The sequence below is a fragment of the Oncorhynchus tshawytscha genome, linkage group LG23 (assembly GCF_018296145.1).
Source record: "Oncorhynchus tshawytscha isolate Ot180627B linkage group LG23, Otsh_v2.0, whole genome shotgun sequence".
Lineage (NCBI taxonomy): Eukaryota > Metazoa > Chordata > Actinopteri > Salmoniformes > Salmonidae > Oncorhynchus > Oncorhynchus tshawytscha.
This window is the reverse complement of record NC_056451.1, coordinates 19,428,881-19,448,880: the sequence shown is the minus strand read 5'-3', so window position 1 is coordinate 19,448,880 and position 20,000 is coordinate 19,428,881. Positions and strand designations below refer to the sequence as shown.

General features: G+C 42.6%; 1 pseudogene; it reads left to right on the top strand.

Annotated features, from left to right (window-relative positions):
- Positions 1 to 2,318: 2,318 nt before the first annotated feature.
- The window catches only part of LOC112222521, a 19,770-nt pseudogene continuing 2,088 nt past the window's right edge, over positions 2,319 to 20,000 (top strand).

The following is a 20,000-nucleotide window of genomic DNA, read 5'->3' as shown; positions in this document are numbered from 1 at the left end:
CCTACAGAACACCTTACAGAACAGTGTACCAGCAGAGAGACTCAGGCTCTTGGTTGCACTGCCACCTTACAGAACAGTGTACCAGCAGAGAGACTCAGGCTCATGGTTGCACTGCCACCTACAGAACACCTTACAGAACAGTGTACCAGCAGAGAGACTCAGGCTCTTGGTTGCACTGCCACCTACAGAACACCTTACAGAACAGTGTACCAGCAGAGAGACTCAGGCTCTTGGTTGCACTGCCACCTACAGAACACCTTACAGAACAGTGTACCAGCAGAGAGACTCGGGCTCATGGTTGCACTGCCACCTACAGAACACCTTACAGAACAGTGTACCAGCAGAGAGACTCAGGCTCATGGTTGCACTGCCACCTACAGAACACCTTACAGAACAGTGTACCAGCAGAGAGACTCAGGCTCATGGTTGCACTGCCACCTACAGAACACCTTACAGAACAGTGTACCAGCAGAGAGACTCAGGCTCTTGGTTGCACTGCCACCTTACAGAACAGTGTACCAGCAGAGAGACTCAGGCTCATGGTTGCACTGCCACCTACAGAACACCTTACAGAACAGTGTACCAGCAGAGAGACTCAGGCTCTTGGTTGCACTGCCACCTACAGAACACCTTACAGAACAGTGTACCAGCAGAGAGACTCAGGCTCTTGGTTGCACTGCCACCTACAGAACACCTTACAGAACAGTGTACCAGCAGAGAGACTCAGGCTCTTGGTTGCACTGCCACCTACAGAACACCTTACAGAACAGTGTACCAGCAGAGAGACTCAGGCTCATGGTTGCACTGCCACCTACAGAACACCTTACAGAACAGTGTACCAGCAGAGAGACTCAGGCTCATGGTTGCACTGCCACCTACAGAACACCTTACAGAACAGTGTACCAGCAGAGAGACTCAGGCTCATGGTTGCACTGCCACCTACAGAACACCTTACAGAACAGTGTACCAGCAGAGAGACTCAGGCTCTTGGTTGCACTGCCACCTTACAGAACAGTGTACCAGCAGAGAGACTCAGGCTCATGGTTGCACTGCCACCTACAGAACACCTTACAGAACAGTGTACCAGCAGAGAGACTCAGGCTCTTGGTTGCACTGCCACCTACAGAACACCTTACAGAACAGTGTACCAGCAGAGAGACTCAGGCTCTTGGTTGCACTGCCACCTACAGAACACCTTACAGAACAGTGTACCAGCAGAGAGACTCAGGCTCATGGTTGCACTGCCACCTACAGAACACCTTACAGAACAGTGTACCAGCAGAGAGACTCAGGCTCTTGGTTGCACTGCCACCTACAGAACACCTTACAGAACAGTGTACCAGCAGAGAGACTCAGTGTATTAACTATATAAAGCCTGACAAAAGGCACAGCAGGCCTGCGTGTGTGTGTGTGAGAGAGAGAGAGAGAGAGAGAGAGAGAGAGAGAGACAGAGAAAGCGAGAGAGACAGAGAGAGAGAGACAGAGAGACAGAGAGAGAGCAAGAGAGAGAGAGAGAGAGCGGAGTGTCTGGTAGGGAGGACTCCTGCTGTGTCCAGGTGTTGCTCTGGTCAGCACAAGCTTCCCTTCATTACTGCCCAACTGGCCATTCAACAGCTCTCTCACGCATCTACCGTATGTGTGTGCATGTGAATGAAAAAAGGGAGCTGTTTCAGCCACTCCCCCAAAATCACATACATTATTAAATAATGAGTTTAAAATACAGGTGAAATAGAGTCCATGTACTTTGGGCTTTTATTTTGAAGTCACGTGTGAAGAAGAAACTATTTCCACCTAGGAATCCTCTTAGTGAGATTTGACTAATCAGATTACGTAGGGACGTAGAACTATCCCTGCACTGACGCTTGTTGGTCATGTAAATAAACTCAAGACGTCTTTTTATATCGTTTTGCAATAGGCCATTGTACGTTCAAGGCCCATGTGATACATGGGATAATCACATTTCTGAATTGTGACAAAATAACTGTAGGCCTATGGCAATTATTAACATATTGGGATGTTAAATCATTCCAACGAGGATTCGGAGGACGATGAGGGGGGAGGGAATTTTTTTCTCTGGTTTCATACCAGGTAGGCCACGTGTTCTAAGTTATCATTTAGCATTTCCAAATACTCACATTTATATTGCCAAAAAAGATACCCTATAAAAACATACATATTTTACATTTATTTACATCGTCTTCTGAAATTTTCTGGGCGCTTTGTACTGTATCAGGGCGACTGTTGAGATGTATCTTTACACTAGATGGCGCTCTAGGTATTTTGGATACAGTTTTACTTTAAGTGGTTTGACCATTTCATCATCATATTGCGACATCATCTGCAGCTACCGCGGGAATGTAGTTTTTGACACCAAATAGGTGTTATTTACATAGTCAAATATTTTTTGTACGAAAAATGTATTTATTGTAAGTGTCATTTTGTTCGGTCGAGATCCATCTCACCGATTATTTCATATGTCTGATATTATGGACATATTTGGGCGTTTCAGTTAGCTAGCTAAATTACTCAACTAGTGTCACTTCAGGGAAATGTGTTTCTTGTGACACAACGGAAACATAATTTCACAGTGGTTCACAACCCCAAGAGTTTGTACTTTATTGCCGTGTGTTAATCGAAGGCCCGTCTTATACCGTATGTGTGTGCAACCGTCTTCAGAATTTGGCCTGCTTTCGAAGAGTCGCGATCTGTGAGTGCTGTTCTTCCATGTTGTTTCAGGCAGCATTGAAGCCTGGCCACAGTCTGATGGACTGGATCCGTGTGGCTAAGAGTGGCCGGGATCTGACAGGGATGAGAGGTAGACTCATAGACGTCACAGAGGAGGAGCTGCAAAAACACAACACTCGGGCGACTGTTGGACCTGCATACGAGGTGACACAAGCTAGCCTTATACTGTATACACACACACACAACACTGGTCCTGGCGTTTTGCAGGTTTTTGTTTAAGCCCAGTACTAACACACTAGATTTAACTAATCAAGGGCTCAATGCCTCTCCAGGGCTAGAGTTGGAGAAACTGTGCTATTACTTAAATTGTTCAGGAAAATAAATGTGAAAAGTACACATTCACACACAGTAGCCACATACTATCTGTACACAATTCTTCTCTCCACCTTCTGTAGTCCTAATTTAATGATTCCTCACAAAACAAATGCCATGATTTGTTTTGTTTTTACAAAATGTAATCCATAGAATAGTCCTTTCAAGGAAAGTTTGTATTTGATATTTGTATCTAAAAGCATAATTGAGAAATAGTTCATCAAAGGTGGCATATTTATTACATTTTGCCTTGCCCAGGCCTCCTTTAATAGCCAATAATGTTTAACCTGTCAATGCTGCAATACAAAGCAAACATGTATTTCTTATGAAGCTTTACCACTTGCTCTGTAATATGAGTACTATTTTGATTTCACAAAAAAATGTCTTGCATTCATTGCAGAGTATTTAATCATACAACATGACTATAGAAAATGTTTAAAAATGCAATATATTGTTGAACATTATATACTCTACGGGCATATCAAAGTTCCAGACTGGGATCTCTGCTAGTTTTAAAGTTATGGCCCTTTAAAAAAAATTGGCTTAGTTCAGCATTGTAACCAATCACAGCCCTCCTTTTACTTGTATCATTGCACATCCTGCAAATCACCAGTTTGAATCATTTTTCAAATTCACTCTTTTGTTAATGCTTACAAATTGGGTCATAACTCTTAAAGTAACAGAGATCCCACTCTGGAACTTTGCTAAGTCTGTAGATTATATTATGTTCATCCATATATTAAAACATTTGCCAATTTCAATATCATGTTTATATGTTTATATTTTTCAATACTCATAAGTTAATGTAAAGAAAAAGTTACTGAAATAAAAATACTACTCATATTACAGAGCAAGCGGTAAAGCTTCATATGACACCAATGTTTGCTTTGTAGCACCTACAGATGAACCACTATGGAGTCTTAAAGGAGGCCTAAGTTAGGACAAAATATGCTAACTTTGATAAATCTTTTCTGAATTATGGTTTTAAATACAAATGTCAAGTCCATGTCAACAATCCTTTCTCCAAAGGACTATTACAGTGCATTTTGTTACGTTACAGCCTTATTCTAAAATGGATTACATAGTGAAATAGGTTTGAAGAAATGTTTGCAAATGTATAAAAAATATAAGACATATCTTATTTAAATAATTATTAAGACCCTTTCCTATGAGGCTCAAAATTGAGCTCGGGTGCATCCTGTTTCCATTGATCATCCTTGAGATGTTTCTACAATTTGATTGGAGTCAAACTGTGGTAAATTCAATTTATTGGACATGATTTGGAAAGGCACACACCTGTCTATATGAGGTCCCTCAGTTGACAATTCATGTCAGAGCCAAAACCAAGCCATGAGGTCGAAACGAATTATCTGTGGAGCTCCGAGACAGGATTGTGTCGAGGCACGGATCTGGGGATTGGTACCCCCAAAAAGTCTGCTGCATTGAATGTCCCCAAGAACACAGTGGCCTCCATCATTCTTAAATGGAAGAAGTTTGGAACCACCAAGACTCTTCCTACAGCTGATCGTCCGGCCAAACTAAGCAATCGGGGGGCGTCACTCTGAAACTGATGGTCAGTCTGTGGAGATGGGAGAACCTTCCAGAAGGACAAACATCTCATCAGCACTCCACCAATCAGGCCTTTATGGTAGAGTGGCCAGACGGAAGCCACTCCTCAGTAAAAAGCACATGACAGGCACTTGGTGTTTGCCAAAAGGCACAGAAAGGACTCTCAGACCATGAGAAACAAGATTCTCTGGTCTGATGAAACCAAGATTGAACTCTTTGGAGTTCATCTGGAGGAAACCTGACACCATCCCTACGGTGAAGCATGGTGGTGGCAGCATCATGCTGTGGGGATGTTTTTCAGCCGCAGGGACTGGGAGACTAGTCAGGATCAAGGAAAAGAGAGATCCTTGAGGAAAACCTGCTCCAGAGTGCTCAGGACATCAGACTGGGGCGAAGGTTGACCTTCCAACAGGACAAAGACCCTAAGCACAAGGCCAAGACAACGCAGGAGTGGCTTTGGGACAAGTTTCTGAATGTCCTTGAGTAGCCCAGCCAGAGCCCGGACTTGAACTCGATCAAACATCTCTGGAGAGACCTGTGCAGCGACGCTCCCCATCCAACCTGACAGAGCTTGAGAGGATCTGGAGAGAAGAATGGGAGAAACTCCCCAAATACAGGTGTGCCAGGCTTGTAGCGTCATACCCAAGAAGACCCAAGGCTGTAATCGCTGCCAAAGGTGCTTCAAAAAAGTACTGAGTAAAGGGTCTGAATACTTATGTAAACGTGATATTTCAGTTTTGATTTGTAATGCATTTCTACAAACCCGTTTTTACTTTGTAATTATCTGGTATTGTGTGTAGATTGATTAGGGAAAAAAACATGTAATCCATTTTAGAATAAGGCTGTGACGTAACAAAATGTGGAAAAAGTCTGTATATGGATTACATAGAGTGAAAATCCCCCAAATCATGGTCTTTTTTTGTCTGTGTTTCGTGAGGAATCACTTCCGGAAGAAATCTAACACATTTCATCCTCTCATTTCCACATGTGCGTCATTGAGATAAATGCACTCATTGGTAGTCATGGAGTGGGTTCATTTGTCAAAGGACATTGAGTAATAAAGCTTAATTGAATTTGCTGTGAAGGAAGATTATGCAGGCTTTAGTGACTAGGACCACTTCTTGTGATTCAGAGCAGAACAGGGGTCCCCTTCCTTCCGTTGTATTCATCTCTTTCTCTCTTCCCTCCCTATACCGCTCTTTCTTACCCAAACCAATACACTCACATATGCTTGGCATACAGCAATCATTTTTTATGACTTATTTGATAATCAGTCTTTAAAACAACAAATCACTACACCCAGCAGCAGCATTAGGTTGTAGAGAAGAAATATGCAATTACACAACCGTATGCTGATGCCATTATCATCATGTCTCATTGTTATTCATGTTTTCAGATTTGTTGATCGCACTCATCAGCACTCCCATAGGGATGTGTGATGAAGGCATTAGCTAACCAATTTAATATCAGTAGGCTATAAGACAGTTATTGGCGATTATATACACAAATGAAGGTTCCCTGTGGTGTACATACCTTCTCCTCTCATACACAGTGTTTCCTTGAGACTGTGTCTGTTTTCAGCGTCAGTAACTCACCTGGCTACAGCGTGGCTATGTCCTTATGTTGGGAGGAAAATGTTGTGTTTGTTGGGATAATGTCTTTGAGTAGGGCATGTGTCTTTATGTTCCGAGAAGGCTTTCTATAGAAAGCATTGGAGGCTGGGCACAGCCTTCAACTCCCCCTCAACACCATACATTACAAATAGTTCAATCATAGTTTAATCATTCATAAACATTTCTTTGAATGTATTTGCTGAATTCACTGTTATATTTGTCGGTGTGAGTGGGCCCGCATACACGAGTTAGCCCTAATATACAGATATTTAAACATTTTTTTTATTGTGAATGGCTTATTTAGCAATTTACAATTAAAAATGTATTGTGAATTTTGTGAGTATTTAGTGAATAAATACTGTTATTTCCTGTGTGTGTCTCAGGCATGGTTTATAATGTAAGCCTCTACATGGATTTCCACCCTGGAGAAGAAGAGGAACTGATGAAGGCAGCTGGGATAGACGGAACAGACCTTTTTGACCAGGTCAGCTCTCATTGGACTTTCCCGAGTTAAAGGACTACCTTGGAAGTTCACATGTTAAAACACACAAGTTCAAAACATTAACGCACATAATGTGTGTTATGATGCCGTGCGTGTCTAAGCTCTATTGCTCACTTTCACCCTTTGTCCCTGTATCTGTGGCCATATGAGCAGATCCACCGGTGGGTGAACTATGAGTCCATGTTAAAGGAGTGTCTGGTAGGGAGGATGGCTGTGAAGGCCAGCACTGCTCTCAAAGGTACAGTAACACACAATCCCTCAGTCTCAGGACTTTAATGCACCGTAGTCTCTCTTTCATGCAGGATGTTTTTGGACCCTTTCTAATTTGTCTCCACAGCTCAGTCTGTGATAAAGGACAGCATCACTCATTTAAATGGTCATGTACAAAATAACAATAAGAATAATGCACTAAAAGCCCTGTGATTGTTCTGTACTGTCTGGTATTTGTGTGTGGGTGTTCTATATTCGGTGTGGCTGAAATCAGAGTCCTTACTCTTGTCTCTCTCTCTCTCTCCTCAGGTCTAGCTCCCCCTCCTCCGCCCACCTCCATGCTCCCTCCTGCTTTCCTCACCCCTCCCTCACCCTCCTCATCACTGCAACCCTCAGCCGCCCCGCCACCACCCCAACCCAGGTATGCCCGGCCCAGGTACACTCACAAAACAACAAGAACAACTGTTATGATATTGAGAATGGTGACAGACTGGATGATGTGAGGTGTGATTGATAGATGTGAGAAGGTAATGAACATACTGTATCTGTACATTTTTATTTTTAGGTTTGACTGGTTTCAAACTGATGTCACAGTCAATATTGTGGTTTACACCAAACGGAAGGTAAACATCCCCACCTTGCAAATTTTAAATGGCAAGATTTGAGTGAAATGTGAGCCAGAACGTGCAGCAATTGTTCTTTAACCTCACTCCCCTCCCCTCTTTCCTTATTCTCCCTTATTTTCTCTCCACTATTTTACCCCCTCTCCTATCTCAGCTCCCCAGCTCTGGCTGTACCATAGTTGACCTGCAAGATGGTGTTCTACGGGTGGAGGTTCTTCTGGGGAAAATGTCCTACATGCTTCCTTTGACTGTCCACTATGCCAGGGAGCTGTTTTCTGACATGACTTGTCGTAGCCGCCTCTTTCAATCTCCTTTCTTTTATCCATCTATTACAGCCATACTCTCTCTCTTTCTCCCTAACCATCCTGTACTAGGGGTGTGAACGTTTCAACCAAGTTGGCATCGTTAACCGAAAAACTATTTATTATTATATATTTTTCTTATTTCCTCCCATAAAATGTAAATCACAGTGCAGTTATCACACCTAGCACTAACAGGTCCCGATCATCATCATCATAAAGTGAACATGCCTAACGCAATAATGCTGTAACTTTAGTAGGAGGAGATATGCATCTTTCAAATGATTTGCCACGGATATAAAGCGCTCTGAACTTCATCGTCGTTAACAGTTGGGAAAATGACAGGGACGTGACAGCAGCGAAGTCCTGTATGGCTCCAAGGCATGCGTTGAAATCGCTAAGCAGTGTACTAGGAAGTCATTTACTGGAATTAGCTTTGTTTCCCCATCACTAGGTACCAGTGCTGGTGTAGGCCTCGATAAGCATGTTGTTTGTGCAACGTTATCTTCTAACTCAGAGGTGAATAGGTGAAGCATGAATATGTTAGCTAGCTACATTAGGTAAAACAACTGTGACGCACTCTTTTCACGCCACTTCGATACAGCTACGGCCAGATGTGATTTTCTTTGCAGGTTAGAAGAGTGTTTTTTGCTAACCCTAACCCTTTTCCTAACCTTAACCTCAGTCTCCTAACCTGCTGCATGAATTATCCTAACCTGCTGCGAAAAAGTAACTTCTGGTCGTAGATGTATCGAAGTAGCATGAAAACGGTGTTTCTCGTGAAGAGGACACAACAAAGCCTATTCCCCCGTCAGGAAACTCAGGAAACTAAAAAGATTTGGCATGGGTCCTGAGATCCTCCAAAGGTTCTTCAGCTGCAACATCGAGAGCATCCTGACTAGTTGCATCACTGCCTGGTACGGCAATTGCTCGGCCTCTGACCGCAAGGCGCTACAGAGGGTAGTGCGTACAGCCCAGTACATCACTGGGGCTAAGCTGCCTGCCTTCCAGGACCTCTACACCAGGCGGTGTCAGAGGAAGGCCCTAAAAACTGTCAAAGACCCCAGCCACCCCAGTCATAGACTGTTCTCTCTGCTACCGCATGGCAAGCTGTACCGGAGTGCCCAGTCTAGGACAAAAAGGCTTCTCAACAGTTTTTACCCCCAAGCCATAAGACTCCTGAACAGGTAATCAAATGGCTACCCGGACTATTTGCATTGTGTGCCCCCCCCAACCCCAAACCCTCTTTTCACGCTGCTGCTACTCTCTGTTTATCATATATGCATAGTCACTTTAACTGTACATTCATGTACATACTACCTCAATTGGGCCGACCAACCAGTGCTCCCGCACGTTGGCTAACCGGGCTATCTGCATTGTGTCCTGCCACCCACCACCCGCCAACCCCTCTTTTACTCTACTGCTACTTTCTGTTCATCATATATGCATAGTCACTTTAACCATATCTACATGTACATACTACCTCAATCAGCCTGACTAACCGGTGTCTGTATGTAGCCTCGCTACTGTATATAGCCTGTTTTTTTGGCTGTTTTATTTCTTTACTTAAGGTCTACACCTGTTGTATTTGGCGCACGTGACAAATAAACTTTGATTTAATTTGAAAACATGTAACATCTAATTAGGGTCCCCTGGAAACACTGACCAACACTTTGGTTCCTACCCTGTCAATTGTTCCTCCCTGGCAGGCTTATTCATTTGTTGCCATGTCAAACAACAATGTATTCAACGCACACAGAAGGATAATTTACAGTTGAAGTCAGAAGTTTACATACACCTTAGCCAAATACATTTAAGCTCAGTTTTTCCACAATTTCTGACATTTTATCCTCATAAAAATTCCCTGTCTTAGGACAGTTAGGATCACCACTTTATTTTAAGAATGTGAAATGTCAGAATAATAGTAGAGAGAATGATTTATTTCAGCTTTTATTTCTTTCATCACATTCCCAGAGGGTCAGACGATTACATACACTCAATTAGTATTTGGTAGCATTTCCTTTAAATTGTTTAACTTGGGGTCAAATGTTTCAGGTAGCCTTACACAAGCTTCCCACAATAAGTTGGGTGAATTTTGGCCCATTCCTCCTGACAGAGCTGGTGTAACTGAGTCAGGTTTGTAGGCCTCCTTGCTCGCACACGCTTTTTCATTTCTGCCCACAAATCTTCTATGGGATTGAGGTCAGGGCTTTGTGATGGCCACTCCAATACCTTGACTTTGTTTTCCTTAAGCCATTTTGCCACAACTTTGGAAGTATGCTTGGGGTCATTGTCCATTTGGAAGACCCATATGCGACCAAGCTTTAACTTACTGATGTCTTGAGATGTTGCTTCAATATGTCCACATAATTTTTCTTCCTCATGTTGCCATCTATTTTGTGAAGTGCACCAGTCCTTCCTGCAGCAAAGCACCCCCACAACATGATGCTGCCACGGTTGGGATGGTGTTCTTCGGCTTGCAAGCCTCCCCCTTTTTTCTCCAAACATAACGATGGTCATTATGGCCAAACAGTTATATTTCTGTTTCATCAGACCAGAGGACATTTCTCCAAAAAGTATGATCTTTGTCCCCATGTGCAGTTGCAAACCGTAGTCTGGATTTTTTAATGGCGGTTTTGGAGCAGTGGCTACTTCCTTGCTGAGCGGCCTTTCAGGTTATGTCAATATAGGACTCATTTTACTGTGGATATAGATACTTTTGTACCTGTTTCCTCCAGCATCTTCACAAGGTCCTTTGCTGTTGTTCTGAGATTGATTTGCATTTTTCGCACCAAAGTATGTTCATCTCTAGGAGACAGAACCCGTCTCCTTTCTGAGCGGTATAACGGCTGTGTGGTCCTATGGTGTTTATACTTATGTACTATTGTTTGTACAGATGAACGTGGTTACCTTCAGGCATTTGGAAATTGCTCCTAAGGATGAACCAGACTTGTGGAGGTCCACAATTAGTTTTCTGAGGTCTTGGCTGATTTATTTGGATTTTCCCATGATGTCAAGCAAAGAGGCACTGAGTTTGAAGGTATGCCTTGAAATACATCCACAGGTACACCTCCAATTGACTCAAATTATGTCAATTAGCCTATCAGAACTTCTAAAGCCATGACATCATTTTCTGGAATTTTTCAAGCTGTTTACAGGCGCAGTCAATTTAGTGTATGTAAACTTCTGACCAACTGGAATTGTGATACAGTGAATTATCAGTTAAATAATCTGTCTGTAAATCAAATCAAATGTATTTATATAGCCCTTCGTACATCAGCTGATATCTCAAAGTGCTGTACAGAAACCCAGCCTAAAACTCCAAACAGCAAGCAATGCAGGTGTAGAAGCACGGTGGCTAGGAAAAACTCCCTAGAAAGGCCAAAACCTAGGAATAAACCTAGAGAGGAACCAGGCTATGTGGGGTGGCCAGTCCTCTTCTGGCTGTGTCGGGTGGAGATTATAACAGAACATGGCCAAGATGTTCAAATGTTCATAAATGACCAGCAAGGTCAAATAATAATAATCACAGGCAGAACAGTTGAAACTGGAGCAGCAGCACGGCCAGGTGGACTGGGGACAGCAAGGAGTCATCATTCCAGGTAGTCCTGAGGCATGGTCCTAGGGCTCAGGTCCTCCGAGAGAGAGAGAAAGAGAGAATTAGAGAGAGCATACTTAAATTCACACAGGACACCGGATAGGACAGGAGAAGTACTCCAGATATAAAAAACTGACCCTAGCCCCCCCGACACATAAACTACTGCAGCATAAATACTGGAGGCTGAGACAGGAGGGGTCAGGAGACACTGTGGCCCCATCCGATGAGACCCCTGGACAGGGCCAAACAGGAAGGATATAACCCCACCCACTTTGCCAAAGCACAGCCCCCACACCACTAGAGGGATATCTTCAACCACCAACTTACCATCCTGAGACAAGGCAGAGTATAGCCCACAAAGTATAACCCACAAAGATCACCGCCACGGCACAACCCAAGGGGGTGGCGCCAACCCAAGAGTATGTAAACGTCCGACTTCAACTGTAGTTGCTAATGGCAGCCTGCAGTACCTCGGTCGGCTTTCAACTTGAGATACTTAATCTTGGAACTACCGCTCCTGGATCCGGGAGAATTGTCATCAACTGACACTAATTAGCATAACGCAACGGACAAAAAATATTACTAGAAAATATTCATATTCATGAAATCACAAGTGAAATATATTGAAACACAGCTTAGCCTTTTGTTAATCACCCTGTCATCTCAGATTTTGAAATTATGCTTTACAGCCAAAGCAAGACAAACATTTGTGTAAGTTTATCGATAGCCTAGCATAGCATAATGCCTATCTAGCAGCAGGCAGCTTGGTCACGAAAATTAGAAAAGCAATCAAATTAAATCGTTTACCTTTGATGAGCTTCGGATGTTTTCACTCACGAGACTCCCAGTTAGATAACAAATGTTCCTTTTTTCCATAAAGATTATTTTTGTAGCCGAAATAGCTCCATTTGTTCTTCACGTTTGGCTGAGAAATCGACCGGAAATTGCGGTCACGACAACGCCGAAAAATATTCCAAATTAGATCCATAATATCGACAGAAACATGGTAAACATTTTTTATAATCAATCCTCAAGGTGTTTTTCAAATATCTTTCGATAATATATCAACCGGGTCAGTTGGCTTCTTAGTAGGAGCGAGAGAAACAATGGCTGCATTTGTCTATTACGCACATATCACTCTGAGAGCCATCAGGTGACCACTGACGCAATGTTGTCGCTCACGCTCATTTTTCAAAATAAAAGCCTGAAACTATGTCTTGTGACAATAGACACATTAGGGAAGCCATAGAAACTAGAATCTGGTTGATATCCCTTTCACTGCTCAATAGGGACGCATAGGAACGCAGAGGTTTCTAAATAAGGGTCACTTCCTGATTGGGTTTTTCTCAGGCTTCGCCTGCAATATCAGTTCTGTTATACTCACAGACAATATTTTTACAGTTTTGGAAACTTTAGAGTGTTTTCTATCCTAAGCTGTCAATTATATGCATATTCTATTATCTGGTCCTGAAAAATTGCCTGTTTACTTTGGGAACGTTATTTTTCCAAAAATGAAAATAGTGCCCCCTAGTTTCAAGAGGTTAATGAGAGGAGGCAGCACTGAGCTAGCCTGCAACGTCACTTAGACTAGCTCAAACTGCACATGCAATGATTCAAAAAGTCCTCCATGATGCAAGATGGTGACTTGCTGAAAATACACTTTCTGATCTTCAAATGCTCCACTGAGCATTCTCATAGGAAACAATGGGGTGATGTCATTGATGGCTTTGTCCATATATCTTTTACAGTCTATGGGTTGCCATGACTGCGGTAGTTTTAACAGCATTGCCCGCTGGCGGTCATATGCAGCACCATATCTGCATTGTAAATAGTTTTATGATTTTCTTTCTTATTGTTTAAACAATAAAAATTGCAGTTTTAACGTTGACATTTTTTACATTTGTCACAATGCTATTCTGTACCCTAGTTAGGGCTGGCACAATTACCTTTACCCTAAACTGATGAATACCCCCTTAAAAAATGTACGTACATTTATTGATTTATTTTGGTGTTAAACGAACAGCTGACTGAAGACGGGACTGCCGACATTTGTGCGGTCGAGTCCATTTCTGCCGTAACATGGACTATTAACAATGGGATGAAATTTTTGCTCCTTGCTGAAACAAGCAAGGTGTTGTAGCAAATTAGTCTTTGGTTGCATAGGCAATGACCCCCTCCCCCCCCGCCAGCACTACACAGCACATGCGGTCAGGAGCGAAGAGGAGGAAGAGAAAATGTGCCTCAAAAAATGTTTTTTTTTCTCATTCTTCTTATTGTTTGCTATTCGAACGGTTGTTACTGTGACGATGGTCATTTTGACTGGCCAATTATCGTAATCTAAAATTCCATGACCATCACAGACCTAGTCCATTATCAGCTGTAATTATATTATTGATTGCTCTCAAGGCTTATTTCTCCATCTGTGTTCCAGCCTGGAGGACTTGACACAATTAGTGTCCAATGTTTATCACTGGCTTATTAATGTTGGAGGGAAATATTGACTGTGTCAACCAGAGGAAAGAAACACTGTGCCCATTTCCACTAAACCCTCTATCGCTATCACCCTGTCTGTCCCTCTCTTACTCTCTCTCTTTCCTTCTCTATCTCTCTGTAAATGGGGTGATGCATTTAATTTATATTAATTTCTGGTAAACAACTCACTAGGAGGCTCTCTTTTTCAGGTCTAGCCCAAGAAGTAGATGGAAGCGCTGCTGGTAAGGAGAACATTTTATGGTCTGATGTCTTTTCATAAGCTAAAGCTGACAAACTGTTAACATTTACCAACTCCCTCCCTCGATCCCTCCCTCCCCATCTTTCTCCTTCTCGCTCTCTCGCTATGCTGGTACAGTCCACACAGCGTGTGCTGTGGGGAAGATTCAGGTCAGCATGCGTAAAGCGGCCAAAGGAAAGTGGGAGGAGCTTGGTGAACTACTGGAATTCCATGATTCTCTTTTCATGAGGAAAGATCGAGGTATGAATAGGGTCTCTTTTCCAATACGTCTTTCCTTGATTCCTCACAACCTCACTTCTCACCTTCTTCTCAAAAGGCTTGAGAGGAGAATGTAAGAGGGGAGGGACCTTGTACTTTCTCCTTCAATGCGTTTTGAGGAGGAGGCAAGGAGAGAGGAAGTGAGGAATCGAGAAAAGACGAAAGAAAGAGCCAGAATGCCATTTCAGACACATCCAAAGAAATGTTTATCCATCGCTCTTGTGAATTGACTTTATTACCTTCCCCTATTAACCAAAATCACGTGTTAGTTATTCACTCTCTCTCTGCAGTGATCTTCTACAAGGAGTGTTTGTTAGTTTCTAAGACGGAGGTCACACACGACACCTGGGTGTTCCGGTTACAACTCCCTCTAGGGACACTCATGCACGTGCCAGTTGGGAAACACATCTACCTCAAGGCCCTCATTCAAGGTAAGGCCTAGCCTATAGATCCATGCTAATGCTAACGCTACATCTAGGCTAGAGCTAATCCCATAGCAGCCCATGCGGTCCATTGCTAGTGCTTGTGCTATGCTACATTTTTTACATTTTATTTAACCTTTATTTATACATGCTTTTCTCATTGAGATAAAATCTACTTTTCAAGCAAGACCTGGTCCAACAGCAGCAGGGGGAACAATGTTTCAGACAAAACAACTTAGATACACTAACACAACATTGAATAAAACTATAGACACACATACAGTACAACTATTACATAAAGAAACACAAATGTCATAACAAAAAAAAACAGCTGTCCTCGAGACAATTACACGCTTCTATGATATTTACGTCGACCAAGTGTTTAAACTCCACCAACGTGACTAGATCATCAAATGGTTAAATGTTCAGGAGAGAATTCCAGGACCACTGAGTTGAGTAACTAACTATTTCCACCATTACCTATTCTAATTCTTGGTACTGTTAAAAGTAAATGAGAATGTGACTGTAATTTATATACATTTACTGATCTGATTTTTTAAAATTTTAAACAGATAGTGGCATTTTACCCAATATGGCGTTATAAATCAGTTTATACCGGTGTTTAACCCTACGAAAGGTCAATGACGCTATACTGAATCAATTGCTCTCAGGGTAGTGGTTGAAGCCTATATGTATATAACATCACTAAAATCTAAAACCACCAGTAATGTACATCGTACCAGCTCCTTCCTGCCTCCAGAGAAAAACAAGCCTTATGAAATGTGTAGTTGGCTAACACTATATCTGGGCTACTGCTAATCCCATAGCATCCCATGTAATTCATTGCTAATGTTAATGCTATATGTGTAGACAGTGATGTGGTGAAGCCCTACACGCCAGTCGAGGAAACACTGGTACCAGCTACACTGGACTCCACACAGGGGACTGCAGCCACTGACATCTTCCTCATGATCAAAGTCTACCCAGATGGAGTGTTGACTCCACACCTAAACAACCTCAGCATCGGTAAGTCTGAGGCCCCCAGTAAACCTCACTGTTACAGCTAAGTGGGTTGTTCAAATCAAATGTTATTTATCACATACACCGAATACAACTGGTGTAGACTTTACATTGAAATTCGAACCGTTCCCAAAGATGCTAAGTTGAATTATATATATATATATATATATATAGTTTTAAATAGTAACGAACAAAAGAGAAATCAAATAAAATACCCAAGAATGGAGCTATATACACAGGGAGTACCAGATCAATGTGTAGCTATATACACGGAGTACCAGATCAATGTGTAGCTATATACACAGGGAGTACCAGATCAATGTGTAGCTATATACACAGGGAGTACCAGATCAATGTGTAGCTATATACACAGGGAGTACCAGATCAATGTGTAGCTATATACACAGGGAGTACCAGATCAATGTGTAGCTATATACACAGGGAGTACCAGATCAATGTGTAGCTATATACACAGGGAGTACCAGATTAATGTGGAGCTATATACAGGGAGTACCAGATCAATGTGGAGCTATATACAGGGAGTACCAGATCAATGTGGAGCTATATACAGGGAGTACCAGATCAATGTGGAGCTATATACAGGGAGTACCAGATCAATGTGGAGCTATATACAGGGAGTACCAGATCAATGTGGAGCTATATACAGGGAGTACCAGATCAATGGGGAGCTACAGTGGGGCAAAAAAGTATTTAGTCAGCCACCAATTGTGCAAGTTCTCCCACTTAAAAAGATGAGAGAGCCCTGTAATTTTCATCATAGGTACACTTCAACTGTGACAGACAAAATGATTTTTAAAAAATCCAGAAAATCACATTGTAGGATTTTTAATGAATTTATTTGCAAATTATGGTGGAAAATAAGTATTTGGTCAATAACAAAAGTTTATCTCAATACTGTGTTATATACCCTTTGTTGGCAATGACAGAGGTCAGTGTGCAGAGGTACGAGCTACTTGAGGTTGATATATACATGAAGGCAAGGTAAAGAGAGTAGGCACCCGGATAGATAATAATAAGAGTAAAGTAAAGAAATATAAGGTTGTTAGTAAGTAGGTTGTGCGAGTTTTGTTTGTGTGTGCGTGCGTGCGTTTGTTTCTGTGTGTGTTCATGTGCTGTGTGTTCATATGTAAGTGGAATAGTCATATATAGAGGTCAAGTGTACGTCAATCTGCAGGTGGTTTAGCCGCGCTGTGGAATACTAATGTCTCAGATAAGTGAGCAGGGTTGGCAACAACAACAACATGAAATAAAAAATAGCACGGCAGAAACCGGAGGGAAGTAAATTTTTCTTCCAACCAGGATTGATTAGATAACCTTTTGTTTACCATAAACTCATTTACATGTTTGCCTGCTGTGTACACAAGTAGACTAGGTGACAGAAGTTCTTGACTCCTGTGTGTGGATTCAAATAAAAAACAAGAATTGATTGTGATTATGATCGGGTACTGCATTTACATGACCGTTAGTAATAACATGATTATGACGTTAACATTCACAGGGAGGACTATACTCGTACCATTGTGATTAGGGATATACTTATGATTAATAGTAGCACTTTGCAATTCTAGTCTCATTATATATTTTGAGTATTAAATGTCAGATTATAATAGTGGAACCAGCAATTATGGACAATTATCAGCTTTTATATTCAAGTTGATAATTGTATTTTTACATGAAATGGGTACATTTGGTAGTCATTTTACGAGCAGAACGGCACTGTCAGGAGGAGAAGCTTCAATTCCAAACGTTTCAAGTGGTCCAAACCATTCGTTTTTGAGATAGGGGTGTCACCAATGCTGTTGTATTTAGTATGTATGTCATAGCTAATATTCAAAGATCCATTACAAGCTCAAGAGGCCACACAAGCTCAACTATGACAATGACTGTGGTCATTTGCATGACAATTAATTGTTTCCTAAAATTCTGTAATCGTCACATCCCTATTTGGACCCTATCTTTTTTCCTCGTCTCTCTCTTTCATCCTGTATCCTTTTGTCACCTCTCTCTCTCTCTCTCTCTCTCTCTCTCTCTCTTTAAAAAAAAAATATATACATATATATATACACTGCTCAAAAAAATAAAGGGAACACTTAAACAACACAATGTAACTCCAAGTCAATCACACTTCTGTGAAATCAAACTGTCCACTTAGGAAGCAACACTGATTGACAATAAATTTCACATGCTGTTGTGCAAATGGAATAGACAACAGGTGGAAATTATAGGCAAATAGCAAGACACCCCCAATAAAGGAGTGGTTCTGCAGGTGGTGACTACAGACCACTTCTCAGTTCCTATGCTTCCTGGCTGATGTTTTGGTCAGTGCAGCTCATCCAGGATGGCACATCAATGCGAGCTGTGGCAAGAAGGTTTACTGTGTCTGTCAGCGTAGTGTCCAGAGCATGGAGGCGCTACCAGGAGACAGGCCAGTACATCAGGAGACGTGGAGGAGGCTGTAGGAGGGCAAGAACCCAGCAGCAGGGCCGCTACCTCCGCCTTTGTGCAAGGAGGAGCAGGAGGAGCACTGCCAGAGCCCTGCAAAATGACCTCCAGCAGGCCACAAATGTGCATGTGTCTGCTCAAACGATCAGAAACCGACTCCATGGGGGTGGTATGAGGGCCCGACGTCCACAGGTGGGGGTTGTGCTTACAGCCCAACACCGTGCAGGACGTTTGGCATTTGCCAGAGAACACCAAGATTGGCAAATTCGCCACTGGCGCCCTGTGCTCTTCACAGATGAAAGCAGGTTCACACTGAGCACATGTGGCAGTCTGGAGACGCCGTGGAGAACGTTCTGCTGCCTGCAACATCCTCCAGCATGACCGGTTTGGCGGTGGGTCAGTCATGGTGTGGGGTGGCATTTCTTTGGGGGGCCACACAGCCCTCCATGTGCTCGCCAGAGGTAGCCTGACTGCCATTAGGTACCGAGATGAGATCCTCAGACCCCTTGTGAGACCATATGCTGGTGCGGTTGGCCCTGGGTTCCTCCTAATGCAAGACAATGCTAGACCTCATGTGGCTGGAGTGTGTCAGCAGTTCCTGCAAGAGGAAGGCATTGATGCTATGGACTGTTCCCCCCGTTTCCCAGACCTGAATCCAATTGAGCACATCTGGGACATCATGTCTCGCTCCATCCACCAACGTCACGTTGCACCACAGACTGTCCAGGAGTTGGCGGATGCTTTAGTCCAGGTTGGGTGGGGGTTGGGGGACGGGATTGCTCAGCTCCCAAACAGGATTGATGGTGTAATTAGTTTCTATTTTAAAACTCATAAACAGGTTGTTTTATCCCATCTATCATCTCGACCCCTCTTCTCAGAGTCCAGCCTTCTACATAGTCAGGGTGCCAGAATATAACCCTTCTTTCCTTTCCACCCACAATGAATTAGATTCCCTGGCCTTTGTCTTGTGTTTTGTCCTCTTAACAGTGGAATCAATACAATCTAAATCCATGACCTTCTCCTTACTGGAAAAGTAATTGTCCTACCAGTCCATCTGCACAGAAGTGGACAGGAAAATAGATGTTTCTTTATCTTTCTGTGGAAACTACACTCAGTGACATGGCTTCAGGCTATGTAATTGTCCTAATCTGGCCCCCATTACCTGAATATATCCTAGTGTTGAGTGATGTGTGTGCATGTCTGGTTGCCTGGCGATGCTGGCCCAGCTGCTACATTGGGACAGATGGAGGATGTTTATTTCCCAGTCAGTCAGTTAAAGAAGAAAAACATTCTCCATTACAACGGTACCATGTGCCTTTCACTGATATACAGTACATTTAGATAACACCTAATAACAAAGACTAGCCATACAGTACAAACAGAAACCTCATGAAAGAGGAAATGGATAGCTGATGGTAGGGAATGAACAGACACTGTATTCTGTATTCATTATTAAAGCTATCCTGATTTTGTACTTCTTTAAAAAACAAACATGTGTTATCTGTTTTTGCTTATTCTTGTTTTTGTGTGGTTTCTCAGCTTAATGGGTTTCCCTGGTTGCCGAGGTGACCACCTGTCTGTCAGCAGCCCGGATGGTCCATTCAGTCTCTGCCTCCTGCGTGAGGTCACTCACCT